This window comes from Notothenia rossii (assembly GCF_949606895.1).
Source record: "Notothenia rossii genome assembly, chromosome: 5".
NCBI lineage: Eukaryota > Metazoa > Chordata > Actinopteri > Perciformes > Nototheniidae > Notothenia > Notothenia rossii.
The window spans coordinates 11,314,587-11,332,616 of record NC_136903.1 but is presented as its reverse complement, the minus strand read 5'-3'; the positions used below and the strand labels follow the sequence as shown (position 1 = coordinate 11,332,616).

The window sequence follows — 18,030 nt, the reverse complement described above, 5'->3', positions numbered from 1 at the left end:
CGCCTGTTGAATAAAATGCACTATAAATATATGAACAGAAGTGTTGTACTGAATGAGGCCCAGCTGATGTGAGCCAGGTAAGCGCACGACTCTACCAACACAACATCTTTCCCTAATCTACGGGATCACAATGGGAATTTTATGGTTATATCTCCCTTTCAACTCCGCCTGCTACGTTATCTCGGTTTGGACAGCTGGCGGTGTGGTTGCCATGGAAACGTGTTCAATTTCTGACTGAGAGAAATAAAACACAGAGCAGTTTTAGCATCAGAGCTCAAAAGGAAACAATAGAAGGAAAGCTCAATACTTGTATAAAGGGCAGTTTTCTTCTTACAAATGAACAACTGCGACTCATGATTGATGATGAATAACTGGAGGAATGTGGAGCAGCTGTAAACTGTGAGTGACCTGTGAGAAAATAATGCATTTCTGAGAGGTATAACTCGTTTACATTGTATGTTTTAACCGTTGACTAATTGCCTTACTGTTTGCTTGCCTGTGGGCTGCACACGAAAACAGCCACAAGGCACACTGCCCGGTTATTACAAATAAAAATATACAAAAAATGTTTTTTACAACAAAGAAAATTAGAACTCGCACATATGGTTCATATTTCCTCTTCCCTTTGAACTCCTATTAAACCTTCCCTTCGTTTTCCCTCTGCTTCCTTTCATTCCTCTTTCTGAATGGCTACCTTTTGCAAACTAATGGTGATTTGCAGTTTGATCCATAGGCTGTTTCAAACCCCATTGTATCTCCTGTGGTGTAGAGTTGTAAAACATTTGAATGAAACAGAGGCAGGTAAAAGATATTAAAATATACGGTCGAATCCGAGAAGTGTTGGTGCACATGATTGCTTTTAAGTCAAAACTGCTGCACTAAATGAAAACTTGCTCATAGATTCTAAACTCTTGAGAAACTCTATGAATAAACTTACCATAATAATATATGAAGGCTTGCCAACAACATTGTCTCTCAGCCCAACCATGCTCTGTACAGCATATGAATTGTTTCCATCAAATCGGAGAAACAGTGTTCCGAAATCTAATGAGGTTAGACTGAAGCACTCTTTTTTTCATCCCAGTCAGTTCCTAAATAAAATATGAAGCTCAATCCCACGTCAAATTTAAGCTAAAGGGTCTTGAACATAATGTCTTCAGCAGTGCACTTGCATTAACATTCAGATGGCACGGCGCCTACTGCGGACACGCCTGCAGTGTTTCAAAGCAGCTTTCCCAGGATTTAGAAACCTGATTTTATATACCTGCTGTCATTATCAGATCAAATCAAGTTTTATTTATATAACACATTTATAAACGATTTTTGGTCGAGCCAAAGTGCTGTACATATAATAAAAATAGCCTACAGTAGAGACACTTTACAGCTAATACAACAGCACAGATTGTTCAGAATATCAGTATGAGAAAAACGACACCCTCTGTCCTTAGACCCTCACATCGTACAAGGAAAAACTTCCGGAGAAAAAACCCACAGTCTAAAGGGAAAATGGGAGAAACCCTCAGGAAGAGCAACAGAGGAGGGATCCCTCTCCCTGGTCGGACAGACGTGCAATAGATGCCGTGTGTAAATCGAAAAAGATAATACATTTTACAGCGTAGGTAGACCAAATGTTTGGAAATGCATGTGTCTATAATAAGAAGATGAATCTACAAAGATGTCAACTACAATCCTGTGGGAGCCTTCAGGGAAGCAGCATGACGAGACCCAGGCAGGACCGCAGAGACAGGTATAAATATTTTGGATTTGGCAGTGTGGTTTATAATCCATAACACATGACTTTAACTGATCTGAACCTGTTGAATTACCCTTTAAAATATTGCTTCATCTTGTTTCATCTGAAGTACTTCTTAGTTCGATACAGGATCCACAATAATGTAATCATATCTAGTATAGAAGGAGTGATGATGAGGAGAAGAAGACAAAGCATATTTCGCCTGTTGGATCAGGCCACATGTAAGCATCTCTGACTTTAACCAGTATGACAGCTGTCTGAGATCTTCTATTACAAACAGTGTGGCGCAGGTGTTTGCCTCCTCTCTGATTCATCCTGGTAATAATCTCTTTGACTTGCTGCTATATCCAGACTAATTGATGTCTGAAAGCAAACACTGTCCAGGTCCTAGAATAGACCTGACTTCCACCCACTCATCTCGCAAGCAATCCAACGTGGCATTTGTCCAGTGCTGCGGCTCTCCTGTCAGCACGGGTACAACATAAGACTACAGTATAGTACACTTGCATGAGTCACTACGGCCGTCTATTCATGTCACACATACAAACACACACGATCCCCCCGTGTGCATAGCAACATGAAAATATCAAAATATGTTATGAGCAATTTCCTGAAATTGTCTAGAATCTGTGAATGCAAAACGAAGCAATTTTGTATTTCCTACAGAGGCGTTTCAGAGAAAAAACTTTCCCTCATACTGTGAGAGTGCTTTTGAGAGTGAAGTGCAATTGGACAGGAGGCTGTCTGTCTACACGAGGGCTTTCTCTGGTGAGAGCAGATGAAAGAGTGTTACGGGGGCAAAGGTGGGCTGGATAACAAGTGGCTCCTCTGACCCTGCCTGCTGGCACTTTGGGCTGTGTTCCTATTATACCCTCACCCCCCAGCCTCTCTGACCTCCCCCCCTGTCAGCCTCTGATCCATCTCACTTTTTTCCCATTTGCACCCTTAGTTACAATGGTCAGAACTGGAGCACTCAAATTACAGTCTAGTGGAGATTAAAATAGCCAACAAGTGTGTGTGTGTGTGTGTGTGTGTGTGTGTGTGTGTGTGTGTGTGTGTGTGTGTGTGTGTGTGTGTGTGTGTGTGTGTGTGTGTGTGTGTGTGTGTGTGTGTGTGTGTGTGTGGTACTGTTTTTGCGTCAGCCCTGCCATGGCAACACGGCTTTGCTGGTTAGTGTCTCCCCTTCTTCTTCAAACGTTTCCTTTCATTAACATCACAGAAACCTGTCCACACCAATACTGCTAATTGGATTCTGTTTGCGGTGTGTAAAGTAATAATCACGCATCCTAACATGCAGATTTGAAGTAAACACGTTTAAAGACAGCACACGGGGGACAGCAGCAACTTACACAAGCACAACATGCAGGCTTCATTTGTTCCCGTCTCTTTATCTGCATGTACATTGTGCCTTTACAAACCACTGTGTATCAGATATCACAGATGAGTGCCAGTTTGAGGTCTGTGAAATTGAATATTAAAGGAGATAAAGCAGAGCTAAAGCAGAAAGCATTGCTTTTAAAGTGGAACAAATCCTGTTAAAGTGCAAAGTGTTGGATGTGTTTTGATGCATTTATGCTCCAGCAGACTAGAAGGGCACCCGGTGTATCAATACACATATTTTAGAAAGTGGTCAAGTCAAGTCTGCCTTTTCTTTGATGGATTCTATGATGATCAATCAAGACGAACACGAGGCTTCTCTAAATTCCATTTCTCATTCTTAATCTGCCATTTCTGTTCATTAATGAATTCAGCAAATTGATATAGCTCCTATAGATGGATAGAAAAGTCCAATATTCCCCATATTTCTTAAGAATAATACCCGGTCCTTTCACTGCTAAATACTTTATGTTCATTAGCCTAATGTAGCTTACTTGCAATGCTATGAAAACACACAAAGTCAAAGGTGCTGGATTGAAAACCAAAACAATTAGCTGAAAGACTAATTGCTCCAAAAAAAATGGACTCTTGGAAGTGTTTATTTTTCTTTGTAGGATGGGATTCATAACCATAAGCCTTTGAAGTATCCACAGCTACATATTAACATGGAGGAAGAGTCGCGTCCCAGCTGCTGAAATGTGTTGAAGAGCCAGAACTACATCATTTGTACTCACACAAACTCTGGCTTCCTGTCATTCCTCTCTTTGTGTACTCAAAGGCATCAACAAGGCTGATATATGTTCAGCCAGCACTATGGAACCATGCCCCCCCCCCCCCCCCCCCCCCCCCCCTCAGGCCGTGCTTCAGAGGGGGGCCCTGACGTCCCACATCTGTCCTCTTTCGGCCACTTCGCCTGAAACTTTAATTATTTCTGTTTGTCTGGCCTCTTGCCTGGGTCCGCTTTGACATTGGAGACACAACCAGTAGCTATAGCCCCGCCATCAAAACTTCTGAGGTCATGGAGAAATGAAAACCCTGCTGTTATGATAAGGTTCCTGAATCCAAAAGTGAAATTGGTTTCTTGTGATCTTAAGTACATAACATACAATTGAGTAAAAACATACTTGTAATTCTTTGGTCCGATGCTGTAAGTCTGATTAGAATAAGATGAGCTCCACATCAAATGTTTTCTTATCCATAGTCCATTCTATAAATAGTTATCACCGCAATAAACCGTATTTAATTTCATATTCTGTTCAAGTACATATCCCATATTCTATTGTCATGTATATATACTTTTTGCACTACTTTTTATTTTGTATTTTATTATATGTGTTGCATTGTTGGAGGAGCTCAGAATTTCATTGCCATTTCTACACTGTAGCTTTGTGCATATGACCATAAAACCTTTGAATTTGAATCTTATTCTTATACATAGTCTACCTCCATCAATGCCTTTTAGTGTCAATGTCACTCTTGATTTTATCCGGTCATTAACTCTAAATCATGCAGAATGTTTTTATTGAGGTTCAGTGAGCACACCGTATTTCTCAGAAAATGATTAAATGATGACAGCGACGGTTTAGAGAAGATTACACCGGTGTGGGCTCACGCAGCATATGGCAGCAGTGATATCGCCCACCTCAAGGAGACTAATACAAATATTAGATTATTAGATAAATAGATTATTTTGTTTGTCAATTTCCACCTGGCTGCTTATTCTGCGAAGCTGAAATCAGCTGCCTGTCTATACCTGCACGCTGTCAACATTCATCTGCCATCGGCCCTTCAGTGAGCAAATTAAATTACACTCTGTTTCCTCAGATATTCAGGTGCATCTGTGCATGCTTGTCTAGGTGTTTGTTAACCTACTAATACAGCAGACGATTGGAAGAAAAAAAAATCCTCATTCTGATCAGTAAATGTTGTAATTGTTCTTTGAGGTTTGGTCAGATTAAAAACAGTGACGAAGAAAGTAGAGTTTTGTTTAACAATGTCCATCCTATATTCTGCGAGTCCAATGTGATGTGACTGTTTATTGGGATCCCCACATTCTTGAGATATAAACTATGGACCGCTGGTTGGGGTTGCATGATGGGGTCGTGAACAATGGACATAATTATGTACATTAATGATTATGTTATTGTTTTATTTAACTTATAGATTTAAAAAGTGGAAGATAACCTTTCTGGACAGCAGACAAAAAAACAATTGCCACAGTGAAAAAAGTATATTAAAGAAACGATTTTGATTTAATCTGCAGATAGCTTCTGCAGATTAAATCAAAATCGTTTCTTTAATATACTTTTTATAGCTGATCCATTAATATATGCCAACATTAGCTCTGTTACTACAGTAGTAATCGAAATAGGAAATCTTAGTAATAAAAGTTTGAAGCAAGAGGGAATAAGAACCTGAAAGCATTACGCAGTGTCAGCATGCAGTGGGCCTCCAAGTGTTTGGTCAAAGCCTGTTTCTGTCTTCTGTCATGTTGATTTAATGTTCTGTGATTCATGACAAATCAAATCGAAATCACCTTGTCTGCTTTTTGCAAGGTCTCAGAAAGGGCAAAAAAGTCTGTCTCTCCGAGTGTGTTTCTCTCTTCTTCCTCCCACCCGCTTTAAAGCAGACACACACAAAAACAGAGAGACACAACACAGGCCCTGAGGTGCATTAAGACTGAAGAATTGACAGATGGAATCACACAGTGAGAACAGATGAAAGACAAGACACATTACGTCTGTTCCGAGTGTGTGTGTGTGTGTGTGTGTGTGTGTGTGTGTGTGTGTGTGTGTGTGTCAGTGGGAAGGATCAAAGTAAATCCCGCCTTTCCTTGAGGTGATTCTAAAAACAATGTGTCACTGTTGGCTCAGCAGAGGTTTGAGTGTGAACACATTGCTATGATTACATTTGCAGTATTCCTGTAAAGACCTCCTATTCGTAAACGGAAAACACAAAAATCTCAAGCTGAACAGAAATGGCTTTTTAAGACCGTCACATGACAGATTAAGGCAAAGTGTGACATTAAAGCATAATTCTTGGCTCGTTTGACGCCACTTTGTGTAAGCCTTACAGTTGTATAATTGTATCATATTGCTGAGTCATTTCACAGCTTTCAAAAAGCGTTCATTGCATAAATAATGAACACGATATAATATATTTGCAAATCAGATTTTCATTAATCTCTCAGAACCTTGTAGAGTAATCTCCAAAAGCCCTGCAGGTGATTGAGGACTGAGGTCGAGGACTCTGAGCTCTAAAGTATGCATATAATTGTTGCTAATTCAAATATTGGCACAGCACAAAAGGGAGGAAAGAAGATTATGGATATCTGCTGTGATTGGTTTAAAGACACCACTCAGACGTGCAAATGTAGCAGGTTTTCTGATCTCTATTCTTCGCCCTAATTATGGCGTATCCCTGGAAGCAAGAAAGTACAGGAAGGTAGATTTACATTAGCAGAATGTGACGAGCATACAAGTTGCTTGGGAACCAGACAAATCTGCAAGCTCATGCTTTATTTACATTCGTAGATGCAACTGGTCCCGAGCCGTCAGATTTTCAGCTGCCAAAGACAGGCCGGCCAATTACAACCGTTTATCTAATATGGGCTGTTTTTGAGAAGTTGACTGACAGAGGAGCTATGTTGAAGCATTTCCTGTTAAAGCCGCTATAATGGCAGTATTGAACTAAATTAATGGTATTTGTTCACTGAAAGAAGGACACTTTGAATGCACTTGAAGCCTTTCTTGAGAAGAAAGGTACGATTTTATAATACAACAGAAATGGACAACACTGTTTCAGAAATGACCATGCCTCTTTAAGGTCTCCGAGCTGTTCTAAGTGCAAAGTATTTTGTTCTTGCAGTTATTTTCCTATGCCGAGTTAGTGTCGTGCTGTTTTAACTAACACCATTGAATTGCCTTTGCATGAACCCTGTGTTCTTTCGTGCAAGCTACTACTACTGTATAATTATATTATTTCTTTCACAAATGGTCCGCCTGTTGATTATTCGTTACTGGATGATGTGACAGCTTTGATTAGAGTAGCCAACACTGGATGGAATAACAACTGCACAATGTTATGACGACTACCAAGGACACCTAAATAAATAAATGAATAAATAAAGGAATGCAGCTCATTCAGAACAGATGCAGTCAGGGCAGGTCCTCTAAAAGTCTCCCCTTTATTCTATAAGGCTTTTCTGTGAATGTATATGGACTCCAATAGAAGAAAACACTTTGTTTTGCTCCTCTGGGACTCAGAAACTCCACATTGGTAGGGGTTAGGTGTTTTACTCAAGGCCACTTAGGAAAAGCGAAGACTTTATTTTGTAAGATTGGACTCCACCTGACAGGCATTTACTTAGTGCCTTTTACAGATATAGCAAGAGTAAACTATATGAAGATACATTTCTGCTTGACTCATTTTACTTTTGCAGGACTTTTACTTGTAACAGATTTATACTGTGGTGTGTTTACTTTACCTCGAGGCAGAGTACTTCTCCCACCACTACATCACGGCCTCTTAACCACAGGCAGTTGCATTGGTTAGTGTGCCAGTTTCACAGGTTTGAATAAACTGCTATAATAAAGCAGAAGTACTGTTGTTATACCTCGTACTCTGAATAAGGACAGTGGCTCAATTATTTTTGACTTTAACTTTGAGGGTTTTCTGTTAAATCATATTAATACACACCTGCCACCCTAACAGAAAGAAGTGTTCTCTGTAGAGAGGACAGAGTTGTTAAGACCCTCCCTCCTCTAAAAACGCATTAGATGACAGCGAGTTATATTTGACCCTAAACTGATATTAACTTGTCATGATTGGTGCTCATCATTATCTCTCAGTCATTCAAAATCCAATCGCAGAAGCTCCATGACTTGCCTCTGCACTGCGACCATCTAGGATCATAACTGTCTCTTCTTAACTAACTTACACAATCCCCTCAGATCTTCTGAAACTGTATGTCTACCTCAAAATAAATTTAATAAATAGCTTTTATTCTTACCTTAGTGAGTAGGAAGTATAAAGACTTTAATATCTCCATTGAGTTCACAATTGGACCTTAAGCAGATAAATCCAAATCCATTGTATTTAAACTATTTAAAACAGAATAGATTACTAAAGGGAGACATAAACATCTGTATAGGCTTACCTTCGCATTTGGGTATCAGAACGTTGAGGCCCCAAGATGACAACGTCCGGCAGACAAAACAGTCCATTATGTTGTATCTGAAAAAACTTGGATTAGACAAACATTGGTTGGTAAGGACAAACATTTAAACTTTGACTTTTGCTGCATTTAGACCACAAACTGCTGGCTGACCCTTTATGAAATAACATCAAACTTCACATCAAAGTCAGCCAGTATGGAAAGCTCCAGAGTTGGAAGCATGAAGTATCCTTTTCTCAGGTGACCAAAAATGTGTAAGAATGGTTATACGTGTGATTTAACAAAGTGCCATCTTTAATACAGTTAGATGCACAGTATGCAGGCTTCGAAGATGCCCTCAAACCATCACTACTGAAACATGTCAATATGCCACAGAAGGTCAATAGTGTGAATGGATCAATTCATGCATTATTAAGACTATCTATAGAGTTTGATGTTTCACCACACAAAATGATATTCCTTTCCACTCCCTAGAGCTAAAAGTGCTTCTTTACACGAGAGGATTAACCTTTAGTGTAGCTGCAATACATGTTTGAAAAGCAACTTGGCTCTCTCTCTGATCATAGATATGCAGAATCAGCTGCTTTGAATATTCTCAAATTAGATTCTTATGGTGTCTGATGCCTCTAATTAAAGCAGAGCAAAGGAATAACTGTTCAGAGACTAGCCCTCAAAATGTCACTTTCTAATGATATGCCCTATTTTTTTCCTTTTTCCAATTAGAGCAGAACCATCTTTGTACAACCAGTAAAGTATCTAATCGGAGCTTGGGAAAAATACATCCGTTTCAGATTAAACGGATCAAGTTTATGAGTATCTAGTTCAAGGGGAAGACAGGAGGGGGGTTTTGTAATGCTGTCACACACTGAGGTCAGAGGTCAGCTCATTAGTCACGAGTAGTGTGCTCCATGGGGCCCACTCACATCTCAAGGTCGCCAGATTTTATGCAACTAGACACACTTAGAGTCACAGGAAGCCACTCTTACACACGAGGGGGCTCTTGAGTGAGTGAATAGCTGTCTCACGACCTCGAGCAATCAAACCAAATGGCTCTTATGCTGATTGACTATCAGAGTGCTGATCACTGCTCCTTCTCTAATCAACAAAAATGTCAGAGACAAGATCTTCTCCTCGGAGGACTACTCTTTGGCTGCATCTACACGGAGACGAAAACGAAAACTAACCGAATTTGATATCAAAAAAGTCTTCCGTCCACACGGTATCGGCTCAAGAAACGTGTCCGTCCACACGAGACCGCTCGACCCGCTGGAGACGCTGTAGTACATATGCCGGGCCTGTAAGTGGCGCTGTACTTCCGCCACAAAATACACCAAAAGCAGCGAAGAAGACCCCCCGAGCATGGTTGCCATGGTTGCCCTTCTGTTTATTCTCCGGGGTGGATTTAGCAACATGTAGTTTATGTAGTTCTCCATTTCCTTCGTTATGAGGAAATGATCGTATAGGACGTACACACGGAGCCGTTAGGCCCCCCAGAGCGTTTCGTCCACAGATCTACCCACCTTGGGACCCATTACCGTTTGAGGGCTCCGTTTCCGCGGTTCTGTTACGTGTGAACGAACCGTCCATGCAATAGAGAGCTGTAGCAGATACAACCCGTTTCGTGTCTGTGTGGACGGGGCCTTTGATTATCTGTTTTTCTAAATGTAGCTTAAAAGTATGACACAAGAAGGTTTTTAGTTGATTTAAGCATCTGTTTTGTATATAATGACTCATCCTTATCGGCTCTGGACTCTAGCAAATCACATCAACAGGTGACGGATAAAGTTGACTCAAAATAAAGTAATTTAGTATGTCTCGCTTTAAAAGAGGATACTCAACCATATGATATTAAGTTATTTCATTATATAAGTCAAGCTTTGGAAACAGAAAGCTATGTTTTCTACTGATGGGAAGTGGGAACCCTCATTTTAAAGACCTCTTGTGATATAGTTGAGGTTAGGCATTCGGATGATAAATGTTTTAATTGTTTGCTGTGCAACAAGTCTCAAGAGAGTGTTCCAAAGTTTTCGCAGAACATGACACAACCATCACAAATTTTAAAGAATTGTCATACTCTTTTGTTTTTGGTTTCACAGCAGTTTAAGCTCCACACACATCACTTCAACTTACCTATAGTTAGTGCTGTTGCTAAGCTATGATTTGACTATCACTGTTCATTGGTTGGGATCATGGAACTGACAGTATACACAACATGTTGATCGGTTGATGGCATTATAAAAAATGTCACAATCATGCTGCTATTCAATATCATTTAAAAAGAAGTGTACCTCCCAACACTGACAGAGGGTTCACATTGTAAGGAGGTTGGTGACAATTAAGTGTTTTATGAGTTATCTATAAATCTGTCCAGTAAAGACCGCAGTGTGGTGGCAGTGTTGTAGTTACAGAGGAACTTTGAAAGATTTCACAGAAACTGTGTGTCATTTGGTTACATACTGATCCGTTTTAAGCTCCTCTGGATAGGTATGTCTCTAAAAGCCTCAAATGTAAACATTACATAAATAGTCCTTTGTAGTGCCTTCCTGTTGAAGGCCTTGTAGAGGAACTCCTTTAAAGCCTCAATGGACTTTAACGTCTGTGTCATTGAGCTGAATAACATTTTAACACCACGACTGCTCCAATCCAAAATCCTTACTGTTCCCAGAAACAGAAGTGCAGATGATGGTGTATCATTTATTTCAGTTCCTACATTCTGGTTTTCACCCTGGTTATCATTTATATATAGGTTCGTTTCAATAAGAAACTTTAAAATGAGGTGCAGTCTACCTATTTATAAATTGATAGTCTTTCAGACATTAAGTTAAATGGTCTTGTGGACAGGTATTTTGGCCTGAAGGAGTGTTATTCAGTTGTCATCATGATACAATATTATATTCATTCTTTGGACAAGGATACGATATTGCTGGTATAACAGAGTTTACCACGATACGATTGCTTCAGGGAGCTATGATCTATGTATATGGACCCATATCGTATGCCCATTTAATTACAAAAAGCAACTCAAATATGTTTTGCCAATTATATAAATAGGTTGATCAAGAAATCCAACAGAAAGAAAATTATTGTTATTTGGCGCTAATTTATGAGCTAATCTTAATCAGCATGTGGCAAGCAAGACACAGTAGCTTAGCATGAGTCTTGAGGAGTTGTAGCATTTATTCACAGATAAATAAACGGTACCCCCGCTGCACTGACACACCCAGGTTTCATGTGACTGCTTGACGTCACAACCACACACCAATCAATATTACACCTCTCTACTGACGCTATATGGCTTGCTGACGGCAAAACAAATCAATGTTTTTGATCAATCTGGTCCGGACTGAAACTGAACAACGATTGGATGAATTGTCATGACATTTTAGCTTTTTTTCCCTGTTCTAGTGAAACCAGACCGTAATGGTTTTAGAGGATTAGAGTAGGTATTTTGTTTGTATACTGAATGCATCACATGTTGTTTGTCTATAACCAAGATCTATTAACCGATTCTGTCTTTGATCATATACATATTTGAGATATTTCCTCCGCGTTTACCTGTTACCCTATTTTTATATAATATAATATAATAATAAATAACTACTTCATGTTAAGCTTATCAAAGTTTTTAACACACTGCCACTGAAGGGAAGATGGGTAATATACATCAAAGTGTTGATGTCTTTAAATGTAAACTGAACTCTAAAAGCACCGAGGCTAAGAGCAGATAAACAGAAACTGGATATGAGACGTTGCAAGGTTGGAAAAGCCTTAATTGAGTTTCTTTGGAAGCAGACAGAGATGTTCAGGTCGGGAAGTCAGTTCGTGCCTTACACTCATTTAAAAAGTACGAATACATAACACCTCTGGCGTCATCTGTCTGTTCAATAATGGCATTCAGACGTAGGTGACTTTAACGTTTATGTTTCTTATGGCGACAATTAGACATGAAATGCATAAGAAGAGTTCAGGCTTGCGTAACATTTGACATCTTGTTTAAAGTTATGATGGCCAGGAAGACGTTTTTTTTTCTGTTCTCCGGCAGGATGCATCACTGACGGGCAAAACTCATTTTGCTTTTGATGTTTTAATAACCATCCTGAGGCTAATAGGTTCAGTTTTACATCAGTTTAACGATGAATAGAAATCGAATTCTGCTTCCTATTTTATAATAAGTGACAGCATGTAAAGTTTGATTCCTACAATTACATTTTCTGGACATTGATTTATTAAACAAAGCGGACATTTATAAACAAACATTGGAAATATATGAAGAGACTGCTGTTACTTTGATGTATAAGTGGGGGATGTTTCAGATTTGAGACAGGAATACAAGTAAAGAGGTTTGAGAAGCTTAATGTGAATTAACTCGACAAAAGGCAGACTATGAGGCAGATGCCATTTTCATTACTCTAAGCAAGAATCTCGCGTAAATAGACAAGAGGAAAACACATGACGAGATAATCAGACATAATTACTTTATAATATCCTCCTTCAAACAAAATCTGATTATATAGGTAATTTCATAAAATGTTAGATCTATATTTCCTTTCAGAGCACATTGTGATGAAAAGATCCCTGTCTGAGAAGCCGAGTAAGACTTCCAGGCGTGATAGATTTCACTTGGGCAGACATAACAGGAGCCTCTTTGCACACAGATCTGCAGCTTATTGGTGCCCTTTTTGGCAATAACGCTAATCGATTATATTTCCACCTAGAGTCTTGGAAATACCCAAAGCTCCTTATCTGGTTATAATTCACAGATCCACATTGAGGAAACTATTAGCAGAGGTAGATTCAGCTACAAAAAGCTAATTAGAGGTGAAGCAGAAACCTTTTTAAGTATTATTTGCGTAAAAGAGGAAACACAAATGAAGTTACGTTTATTTGAGACTTTAAAAATACAGAAGGTTCAAGGTTCGAGGTTCTTTATTGTCAAACTAACATAGCTACAGAGTAATTATGTCGTTGAAAATCTTAGGCCACAGGTTTCTCCAACAATGCAACACAATAATACAGATAAGCAGACAACATTAAAATAATATTAAAAGTAATACAAAAAAGAAAAATAGTTTTAAAAAAAGTGAGAGAAAAAAAGAAAGTGGAATAGTGCAATACGAGTCTATATACAAGTTATTGGAATGATATATTAGATAATAGATAAATAATTACTAAGTAACAGATCAATGTTACGAAATTGTTCATGGCAGCATTGCTTTTTAAGATGAATCTCTCCTCCTGCTCTTCAGTGGATATCATCAATTCCTCATAACATCTCTGAACTAAAACCAGATTTGTATCTTGAGTTCTGCAAATGATGTCCATTTATCACTCCTCTCATTTCTCTACTGGAGCAGTTTGTCATTGATCCCAGGAACCTTAGAAGCCAGTGGCTGCCAGCTTTACAGGCTGCTGTCCAAAAGCACTGATTTATTATCGATGCTGTAAAGAAGAAAAATCCTTTGCAGCCAATGGGTCCGCTAGAAAGAGGAATTGATCTCAGTGCTTATAATTCCTGCATTATTTTCTCACTAATTATCTTGACCGAGGCTAACATTCAAACCATTAATCATTTCAAAAGACACGGTTGCTCTTGAGGTAGAAAGCTATTAAAAGTCACCTATTATGCAAAATCCACTTGTTCATGTCTTTTATACTTAAACATGTGTCCCCTCTGTGGAAAGACACTCTGAAAGTTTCAGGAAGAAAGATTGGCTCACTTTTTGTCCCGATTAATTTACATAAAAACCTGTCTGAAAATCAGCTGATCAGATTTTGGCCACTTTATGATGTCATAACGATTTTTTGGCTTGTGTAACCATTAGCCAATAAGCAACCAAGGTAACACCCGCCCACCTTACCACCTGAGATTCAGGTGGTAAGGTGGGCGGGTGTTACCTTATTATTCACCTCCTAGAGCACCATTGTGTTCTTTTTAACCAAATATCTCTCAGAGGGGCGTGGGGAGTGGCTCCTTATTTTCATCTAAAGTAACAGACCGTGGCCGTTTCTCAATCTCGAGGAAACTGGCTTCCAAGCCAATATTTCAAGGATGCTACGTCATCGAGTGCCGCCGAAGGACTGTTCCAATCTCCAGCATACTTGGAATTCCACTGAGGCCGCGTCCTTGGTTTGGGGGAAATTTCGAGGCTGCACATGGGTAGACTTCGCGTCCTTAAAAACCCCACAATGCTTTGCGCACGGACCAATTTCAAAAACCCTTGCGGAGAATGACTGAACCGACGCAGCACACATTTAAATGTAAGTATGTAGTGACGTAGAACATGTGTTGGTAAATATGTCACTTTGTTACATTTGTTTGTTATCACCAAAAATGTGTTTTGTGAAAGTAAAGCAAGTTCATAATTAGATAGACATCGTGAGGTATTTATTTTCGGTACAGTTTATGTTGAAACCGTTAGAGAGAGTGGCACACTTGTTAGCCTGTTCCATTCTTCTTCGTTTTCCGAAGCCGTGGCTTGGAAGCATACTTGCTTCGTTTCTGAAGGAAGTGACTTGGAAGTACGCGACTACAAAGCCTGCATCCTCGCGATTGAGAAACACTCAGAGAATCAGCACTTTTGAAACAGGGCAGAAACAGAGGGGATTATGGGTAATGATGCAATGATCTGTTTGATGTTTGGAGCCAAACACTTCAGAGACATGTTTTGTATATATCTGAGACCTATAATATATTTATGACAAACAGTATAATAGGGGACCGTTACACTTTGCCGGAATAAAAACCTTCCTTAGGAGGATTGTTGTGATAATGCATTATCTTAATTCCCACACAGAAATAATGCCAGTGCTTTATGACAGCATTAATAACGGTCACAGCGACCATGATGAGAGGAGTGTGTTACTTTGCTTTGGGGGGTTTCCACATTAGGAGTGTTGCAGACATCAACATAAATTCATCTTGAAAGCTTTTCCACAAAACCTCATACAAAATGTTCGTGGACCTCAAATGTCATTAGTCTGTATCATTTGCCTGACAGATCTTCCCCCCACCGAGGCTTCACAGTGTTCTCTGAGGATGAAAAGAACAGATATGCTATTGACAGCCTGTAAATATGTTATGGAGTTGTTCTGTGTCGTTTGACATTTATCTCTGCCCTCGTCATCTTTTGAGTATGTTGTACAAAAATTAGTTTAACAGCCTTGTTCCAGATGTATCTGCCATTTTAAAAAGAGGACACCTACTGCTGGCACACACTTTATGAATAAGGAGTCATCCTTTTATAAATTAGTAGTGTGTGCCTACAAAAGTGGACATTTGAGGGCAAAGTCATTTGGGTTGTGTAAGTTTTGTAGCAATTTGTCCAGTAAAATTGATCTCTCTGTCTCTTCTGATTAAATCCCCCTATTTACGCAGTTGGCTTACACAAGACACTTTTTCTAATTTGTGTCACCGTTAAAACTCTGGCAGACTAAACCTTTCCCTGATATTTGAAGTTAGAAATACTTAAAGGTTAATGCTGATTATAAATGAACTAATGTAATGAATCAAAGTGTCTTTTGGTCATTTCAAAGACCAACATGTGTCAATCAAGCTTTTAGGAAAATAATACTTTGGGCTGCAACTAACAACTAAGTAGTAAGTCAGTTCAATTCTTACTAATTATTTATACTATTTATCAATGAATCATTTGGAAAGTCCAACAATTGTGGACAATAGTAGATTCCCTAAACCAAAAGTGATGTTTGTTGTGATAACTTGTTTGGTTCAACCACCAGTCCTGAATTCAAAGATATTCAATGTTCAATAACATAAAAACAAAGAAAAGAAACAGATTCACATTTGACACTCAGAAACCGGTGAGTGTTTTTTTTAAATATTTACATGGGAGATGTCAATAGATTTATCAAAAATAAAAACAGTTCCCTCAATTTAATTTCTTTGAATACAGTAACTAATAGGTTAATGACATTGCTTCAGTCCTTGTATCCTTTCTACCCACATTAATAACAATTATTTTCTAAACGACAAGTTAAGAATGAAAGGAGTAACTTCTGGTTGTGTTTTGACAGTACACATATTAGTAACTACATGATGATGCTGTCAGAACAGAAGCAGTAACCTCAACGCTGACCTCAGTCATGACAACGTGATGAAGGCCGCAGAAGTTTGGACAGAGTGACTCTTGAGAGCAAAGCCATTTCAGTGTGATGCCAGGACTCATTTGTCACTTCTCATGCACTAAGAGATGACATGGATTAACCCTACGACTGATTCACAGAAAACAGCGCCCAGTGAAGGTATGACTCAAAGGCTGTCGAAAACTTCTGCTGTCAAAAAAAGTAAGAAAACTTTGGGTTTTTACTATAATAAAATCCATCACCCAAACAATAATTGAATCCAAAAATGCTGTTTAAAGTTATTTTCTGCAACGATAAAAGCTAATTCCTCTGTGTGTAAGAATGCGTATAGTCTCACTTTGTAATTCCCTCCAGACGTTGAATTTGGGGATAAATGCAGCGTGTCAGTTCAGAACAACAAGTATTCAAATAAGGCCATATAAACGAGCGCCTGTTAAGCAGCATATTAGTGTGTTCACTGGGTTTGTTTGTTTTCTGGAAGGGGAAGCATTTTTAATATCATGGTATTTTTCAGACGGCTGAGCAGTGTATGATATTAGTCATGTAATTGCTGATGTTAAGTGACACCCCGTTGCTTTCAAGATGGGGGTTAAAGCTTTGCAACAAGCAACACTACCTTCGAGGCAATTAAGAGGACACACTTCCCTGAAAGAGGAAAAGCACGCAGAGCCACTCGTCGGAGAGCTGATGCTGGGTTGTTTTTTCTTTTTGTAAAAGCTGTGTCAGCACCAGCATGTCATATTCACATGAGGAGATGGAGGTGGGGTGTCCATTTTAAATTGTATTCTTTAAGAACAACAATGAACTGTAACTCATAAGCAAGAGTAAGTGCTCATTGGGGTATTTAAATGGCCGGTTTTTCTCTTCTTCTTCCCTCTTACCTTTTGAATTTAATCAAAGCAAAAGCACAACTGCACCCAAATGTCCAAAAGGGGCATCTTGTGATTGGTTGAGTCATTAGGAAGCTGTAAGATGCACGCTTCTATTAGTAGCATCCATCTCAAGACGGAAGGACACGCAATGACTTGCATGGATTTGCCTAATTCCCCATGCTTCTTCTGACCTCCATCTAGTGCGCTTAAGCTGGTCCCCTGAGGAAAGCTTGACAGCGACATTCACTCACTTTATTACCACGGGACTATAGTCATCAGCTGCAGGACACTAGTTCATAGCTGGGCTACATTTCGCAACCTAAATGAATTTAAAACCAGCATTATACATTCCCTATAAAAGGAGGTAACAGCTCCATAGGTCTCTTCTGTAGAGGGGAGAGGGGACTAAGAAAGGAAAAGTGACAAGCTTTTTGAAAAAGTAATTTCCCTGCCCTTGGACCATATAATAAAAAGCTAAGCCCAAATCTCTTTTTTGTAGATTGAAAGTCACATCTGTATCAAATACCCTGCTTCTTTAATGGAGGACTGTGTACGCTGATCCTCTACATGTATGGATCCTACTAAAAAAAGATTCAAAGAAATCTCCCCGAGTTGGCTTAAAGCAGGATAGGCCACGCTAGACAGAATAACTCCTATCATCTGAACCTCTGAGGGGCAGAATGACTTTGAACAGAAACACAAAAGGGAAGATCATTTTCACCTGTGACGAGGTAAAGGTTCAGTACACAGCC

General features: G+C 39.3%; 1 long non-coding RNA gene across 1 annotated transcript in view; it reads right to left on the bottom strand.

The window, feature by feature from the left end:
• Positions 1–18,030, bottom strand: part of LOC307041300 — a 94,800-nt gene that overhangs the window by 29,851 nt on the left and 46,919 nt on the right. The window contains exon 2 of the long non-coding RNA XR_013808718.1: positions 8,289–8,374. This is a non-coding gene — a long non-coding RNA (uncharacterized lncRNA). The remainder of the gene's footprint in view (positions 1–8,288; positions 8,375–18,030) is intronic.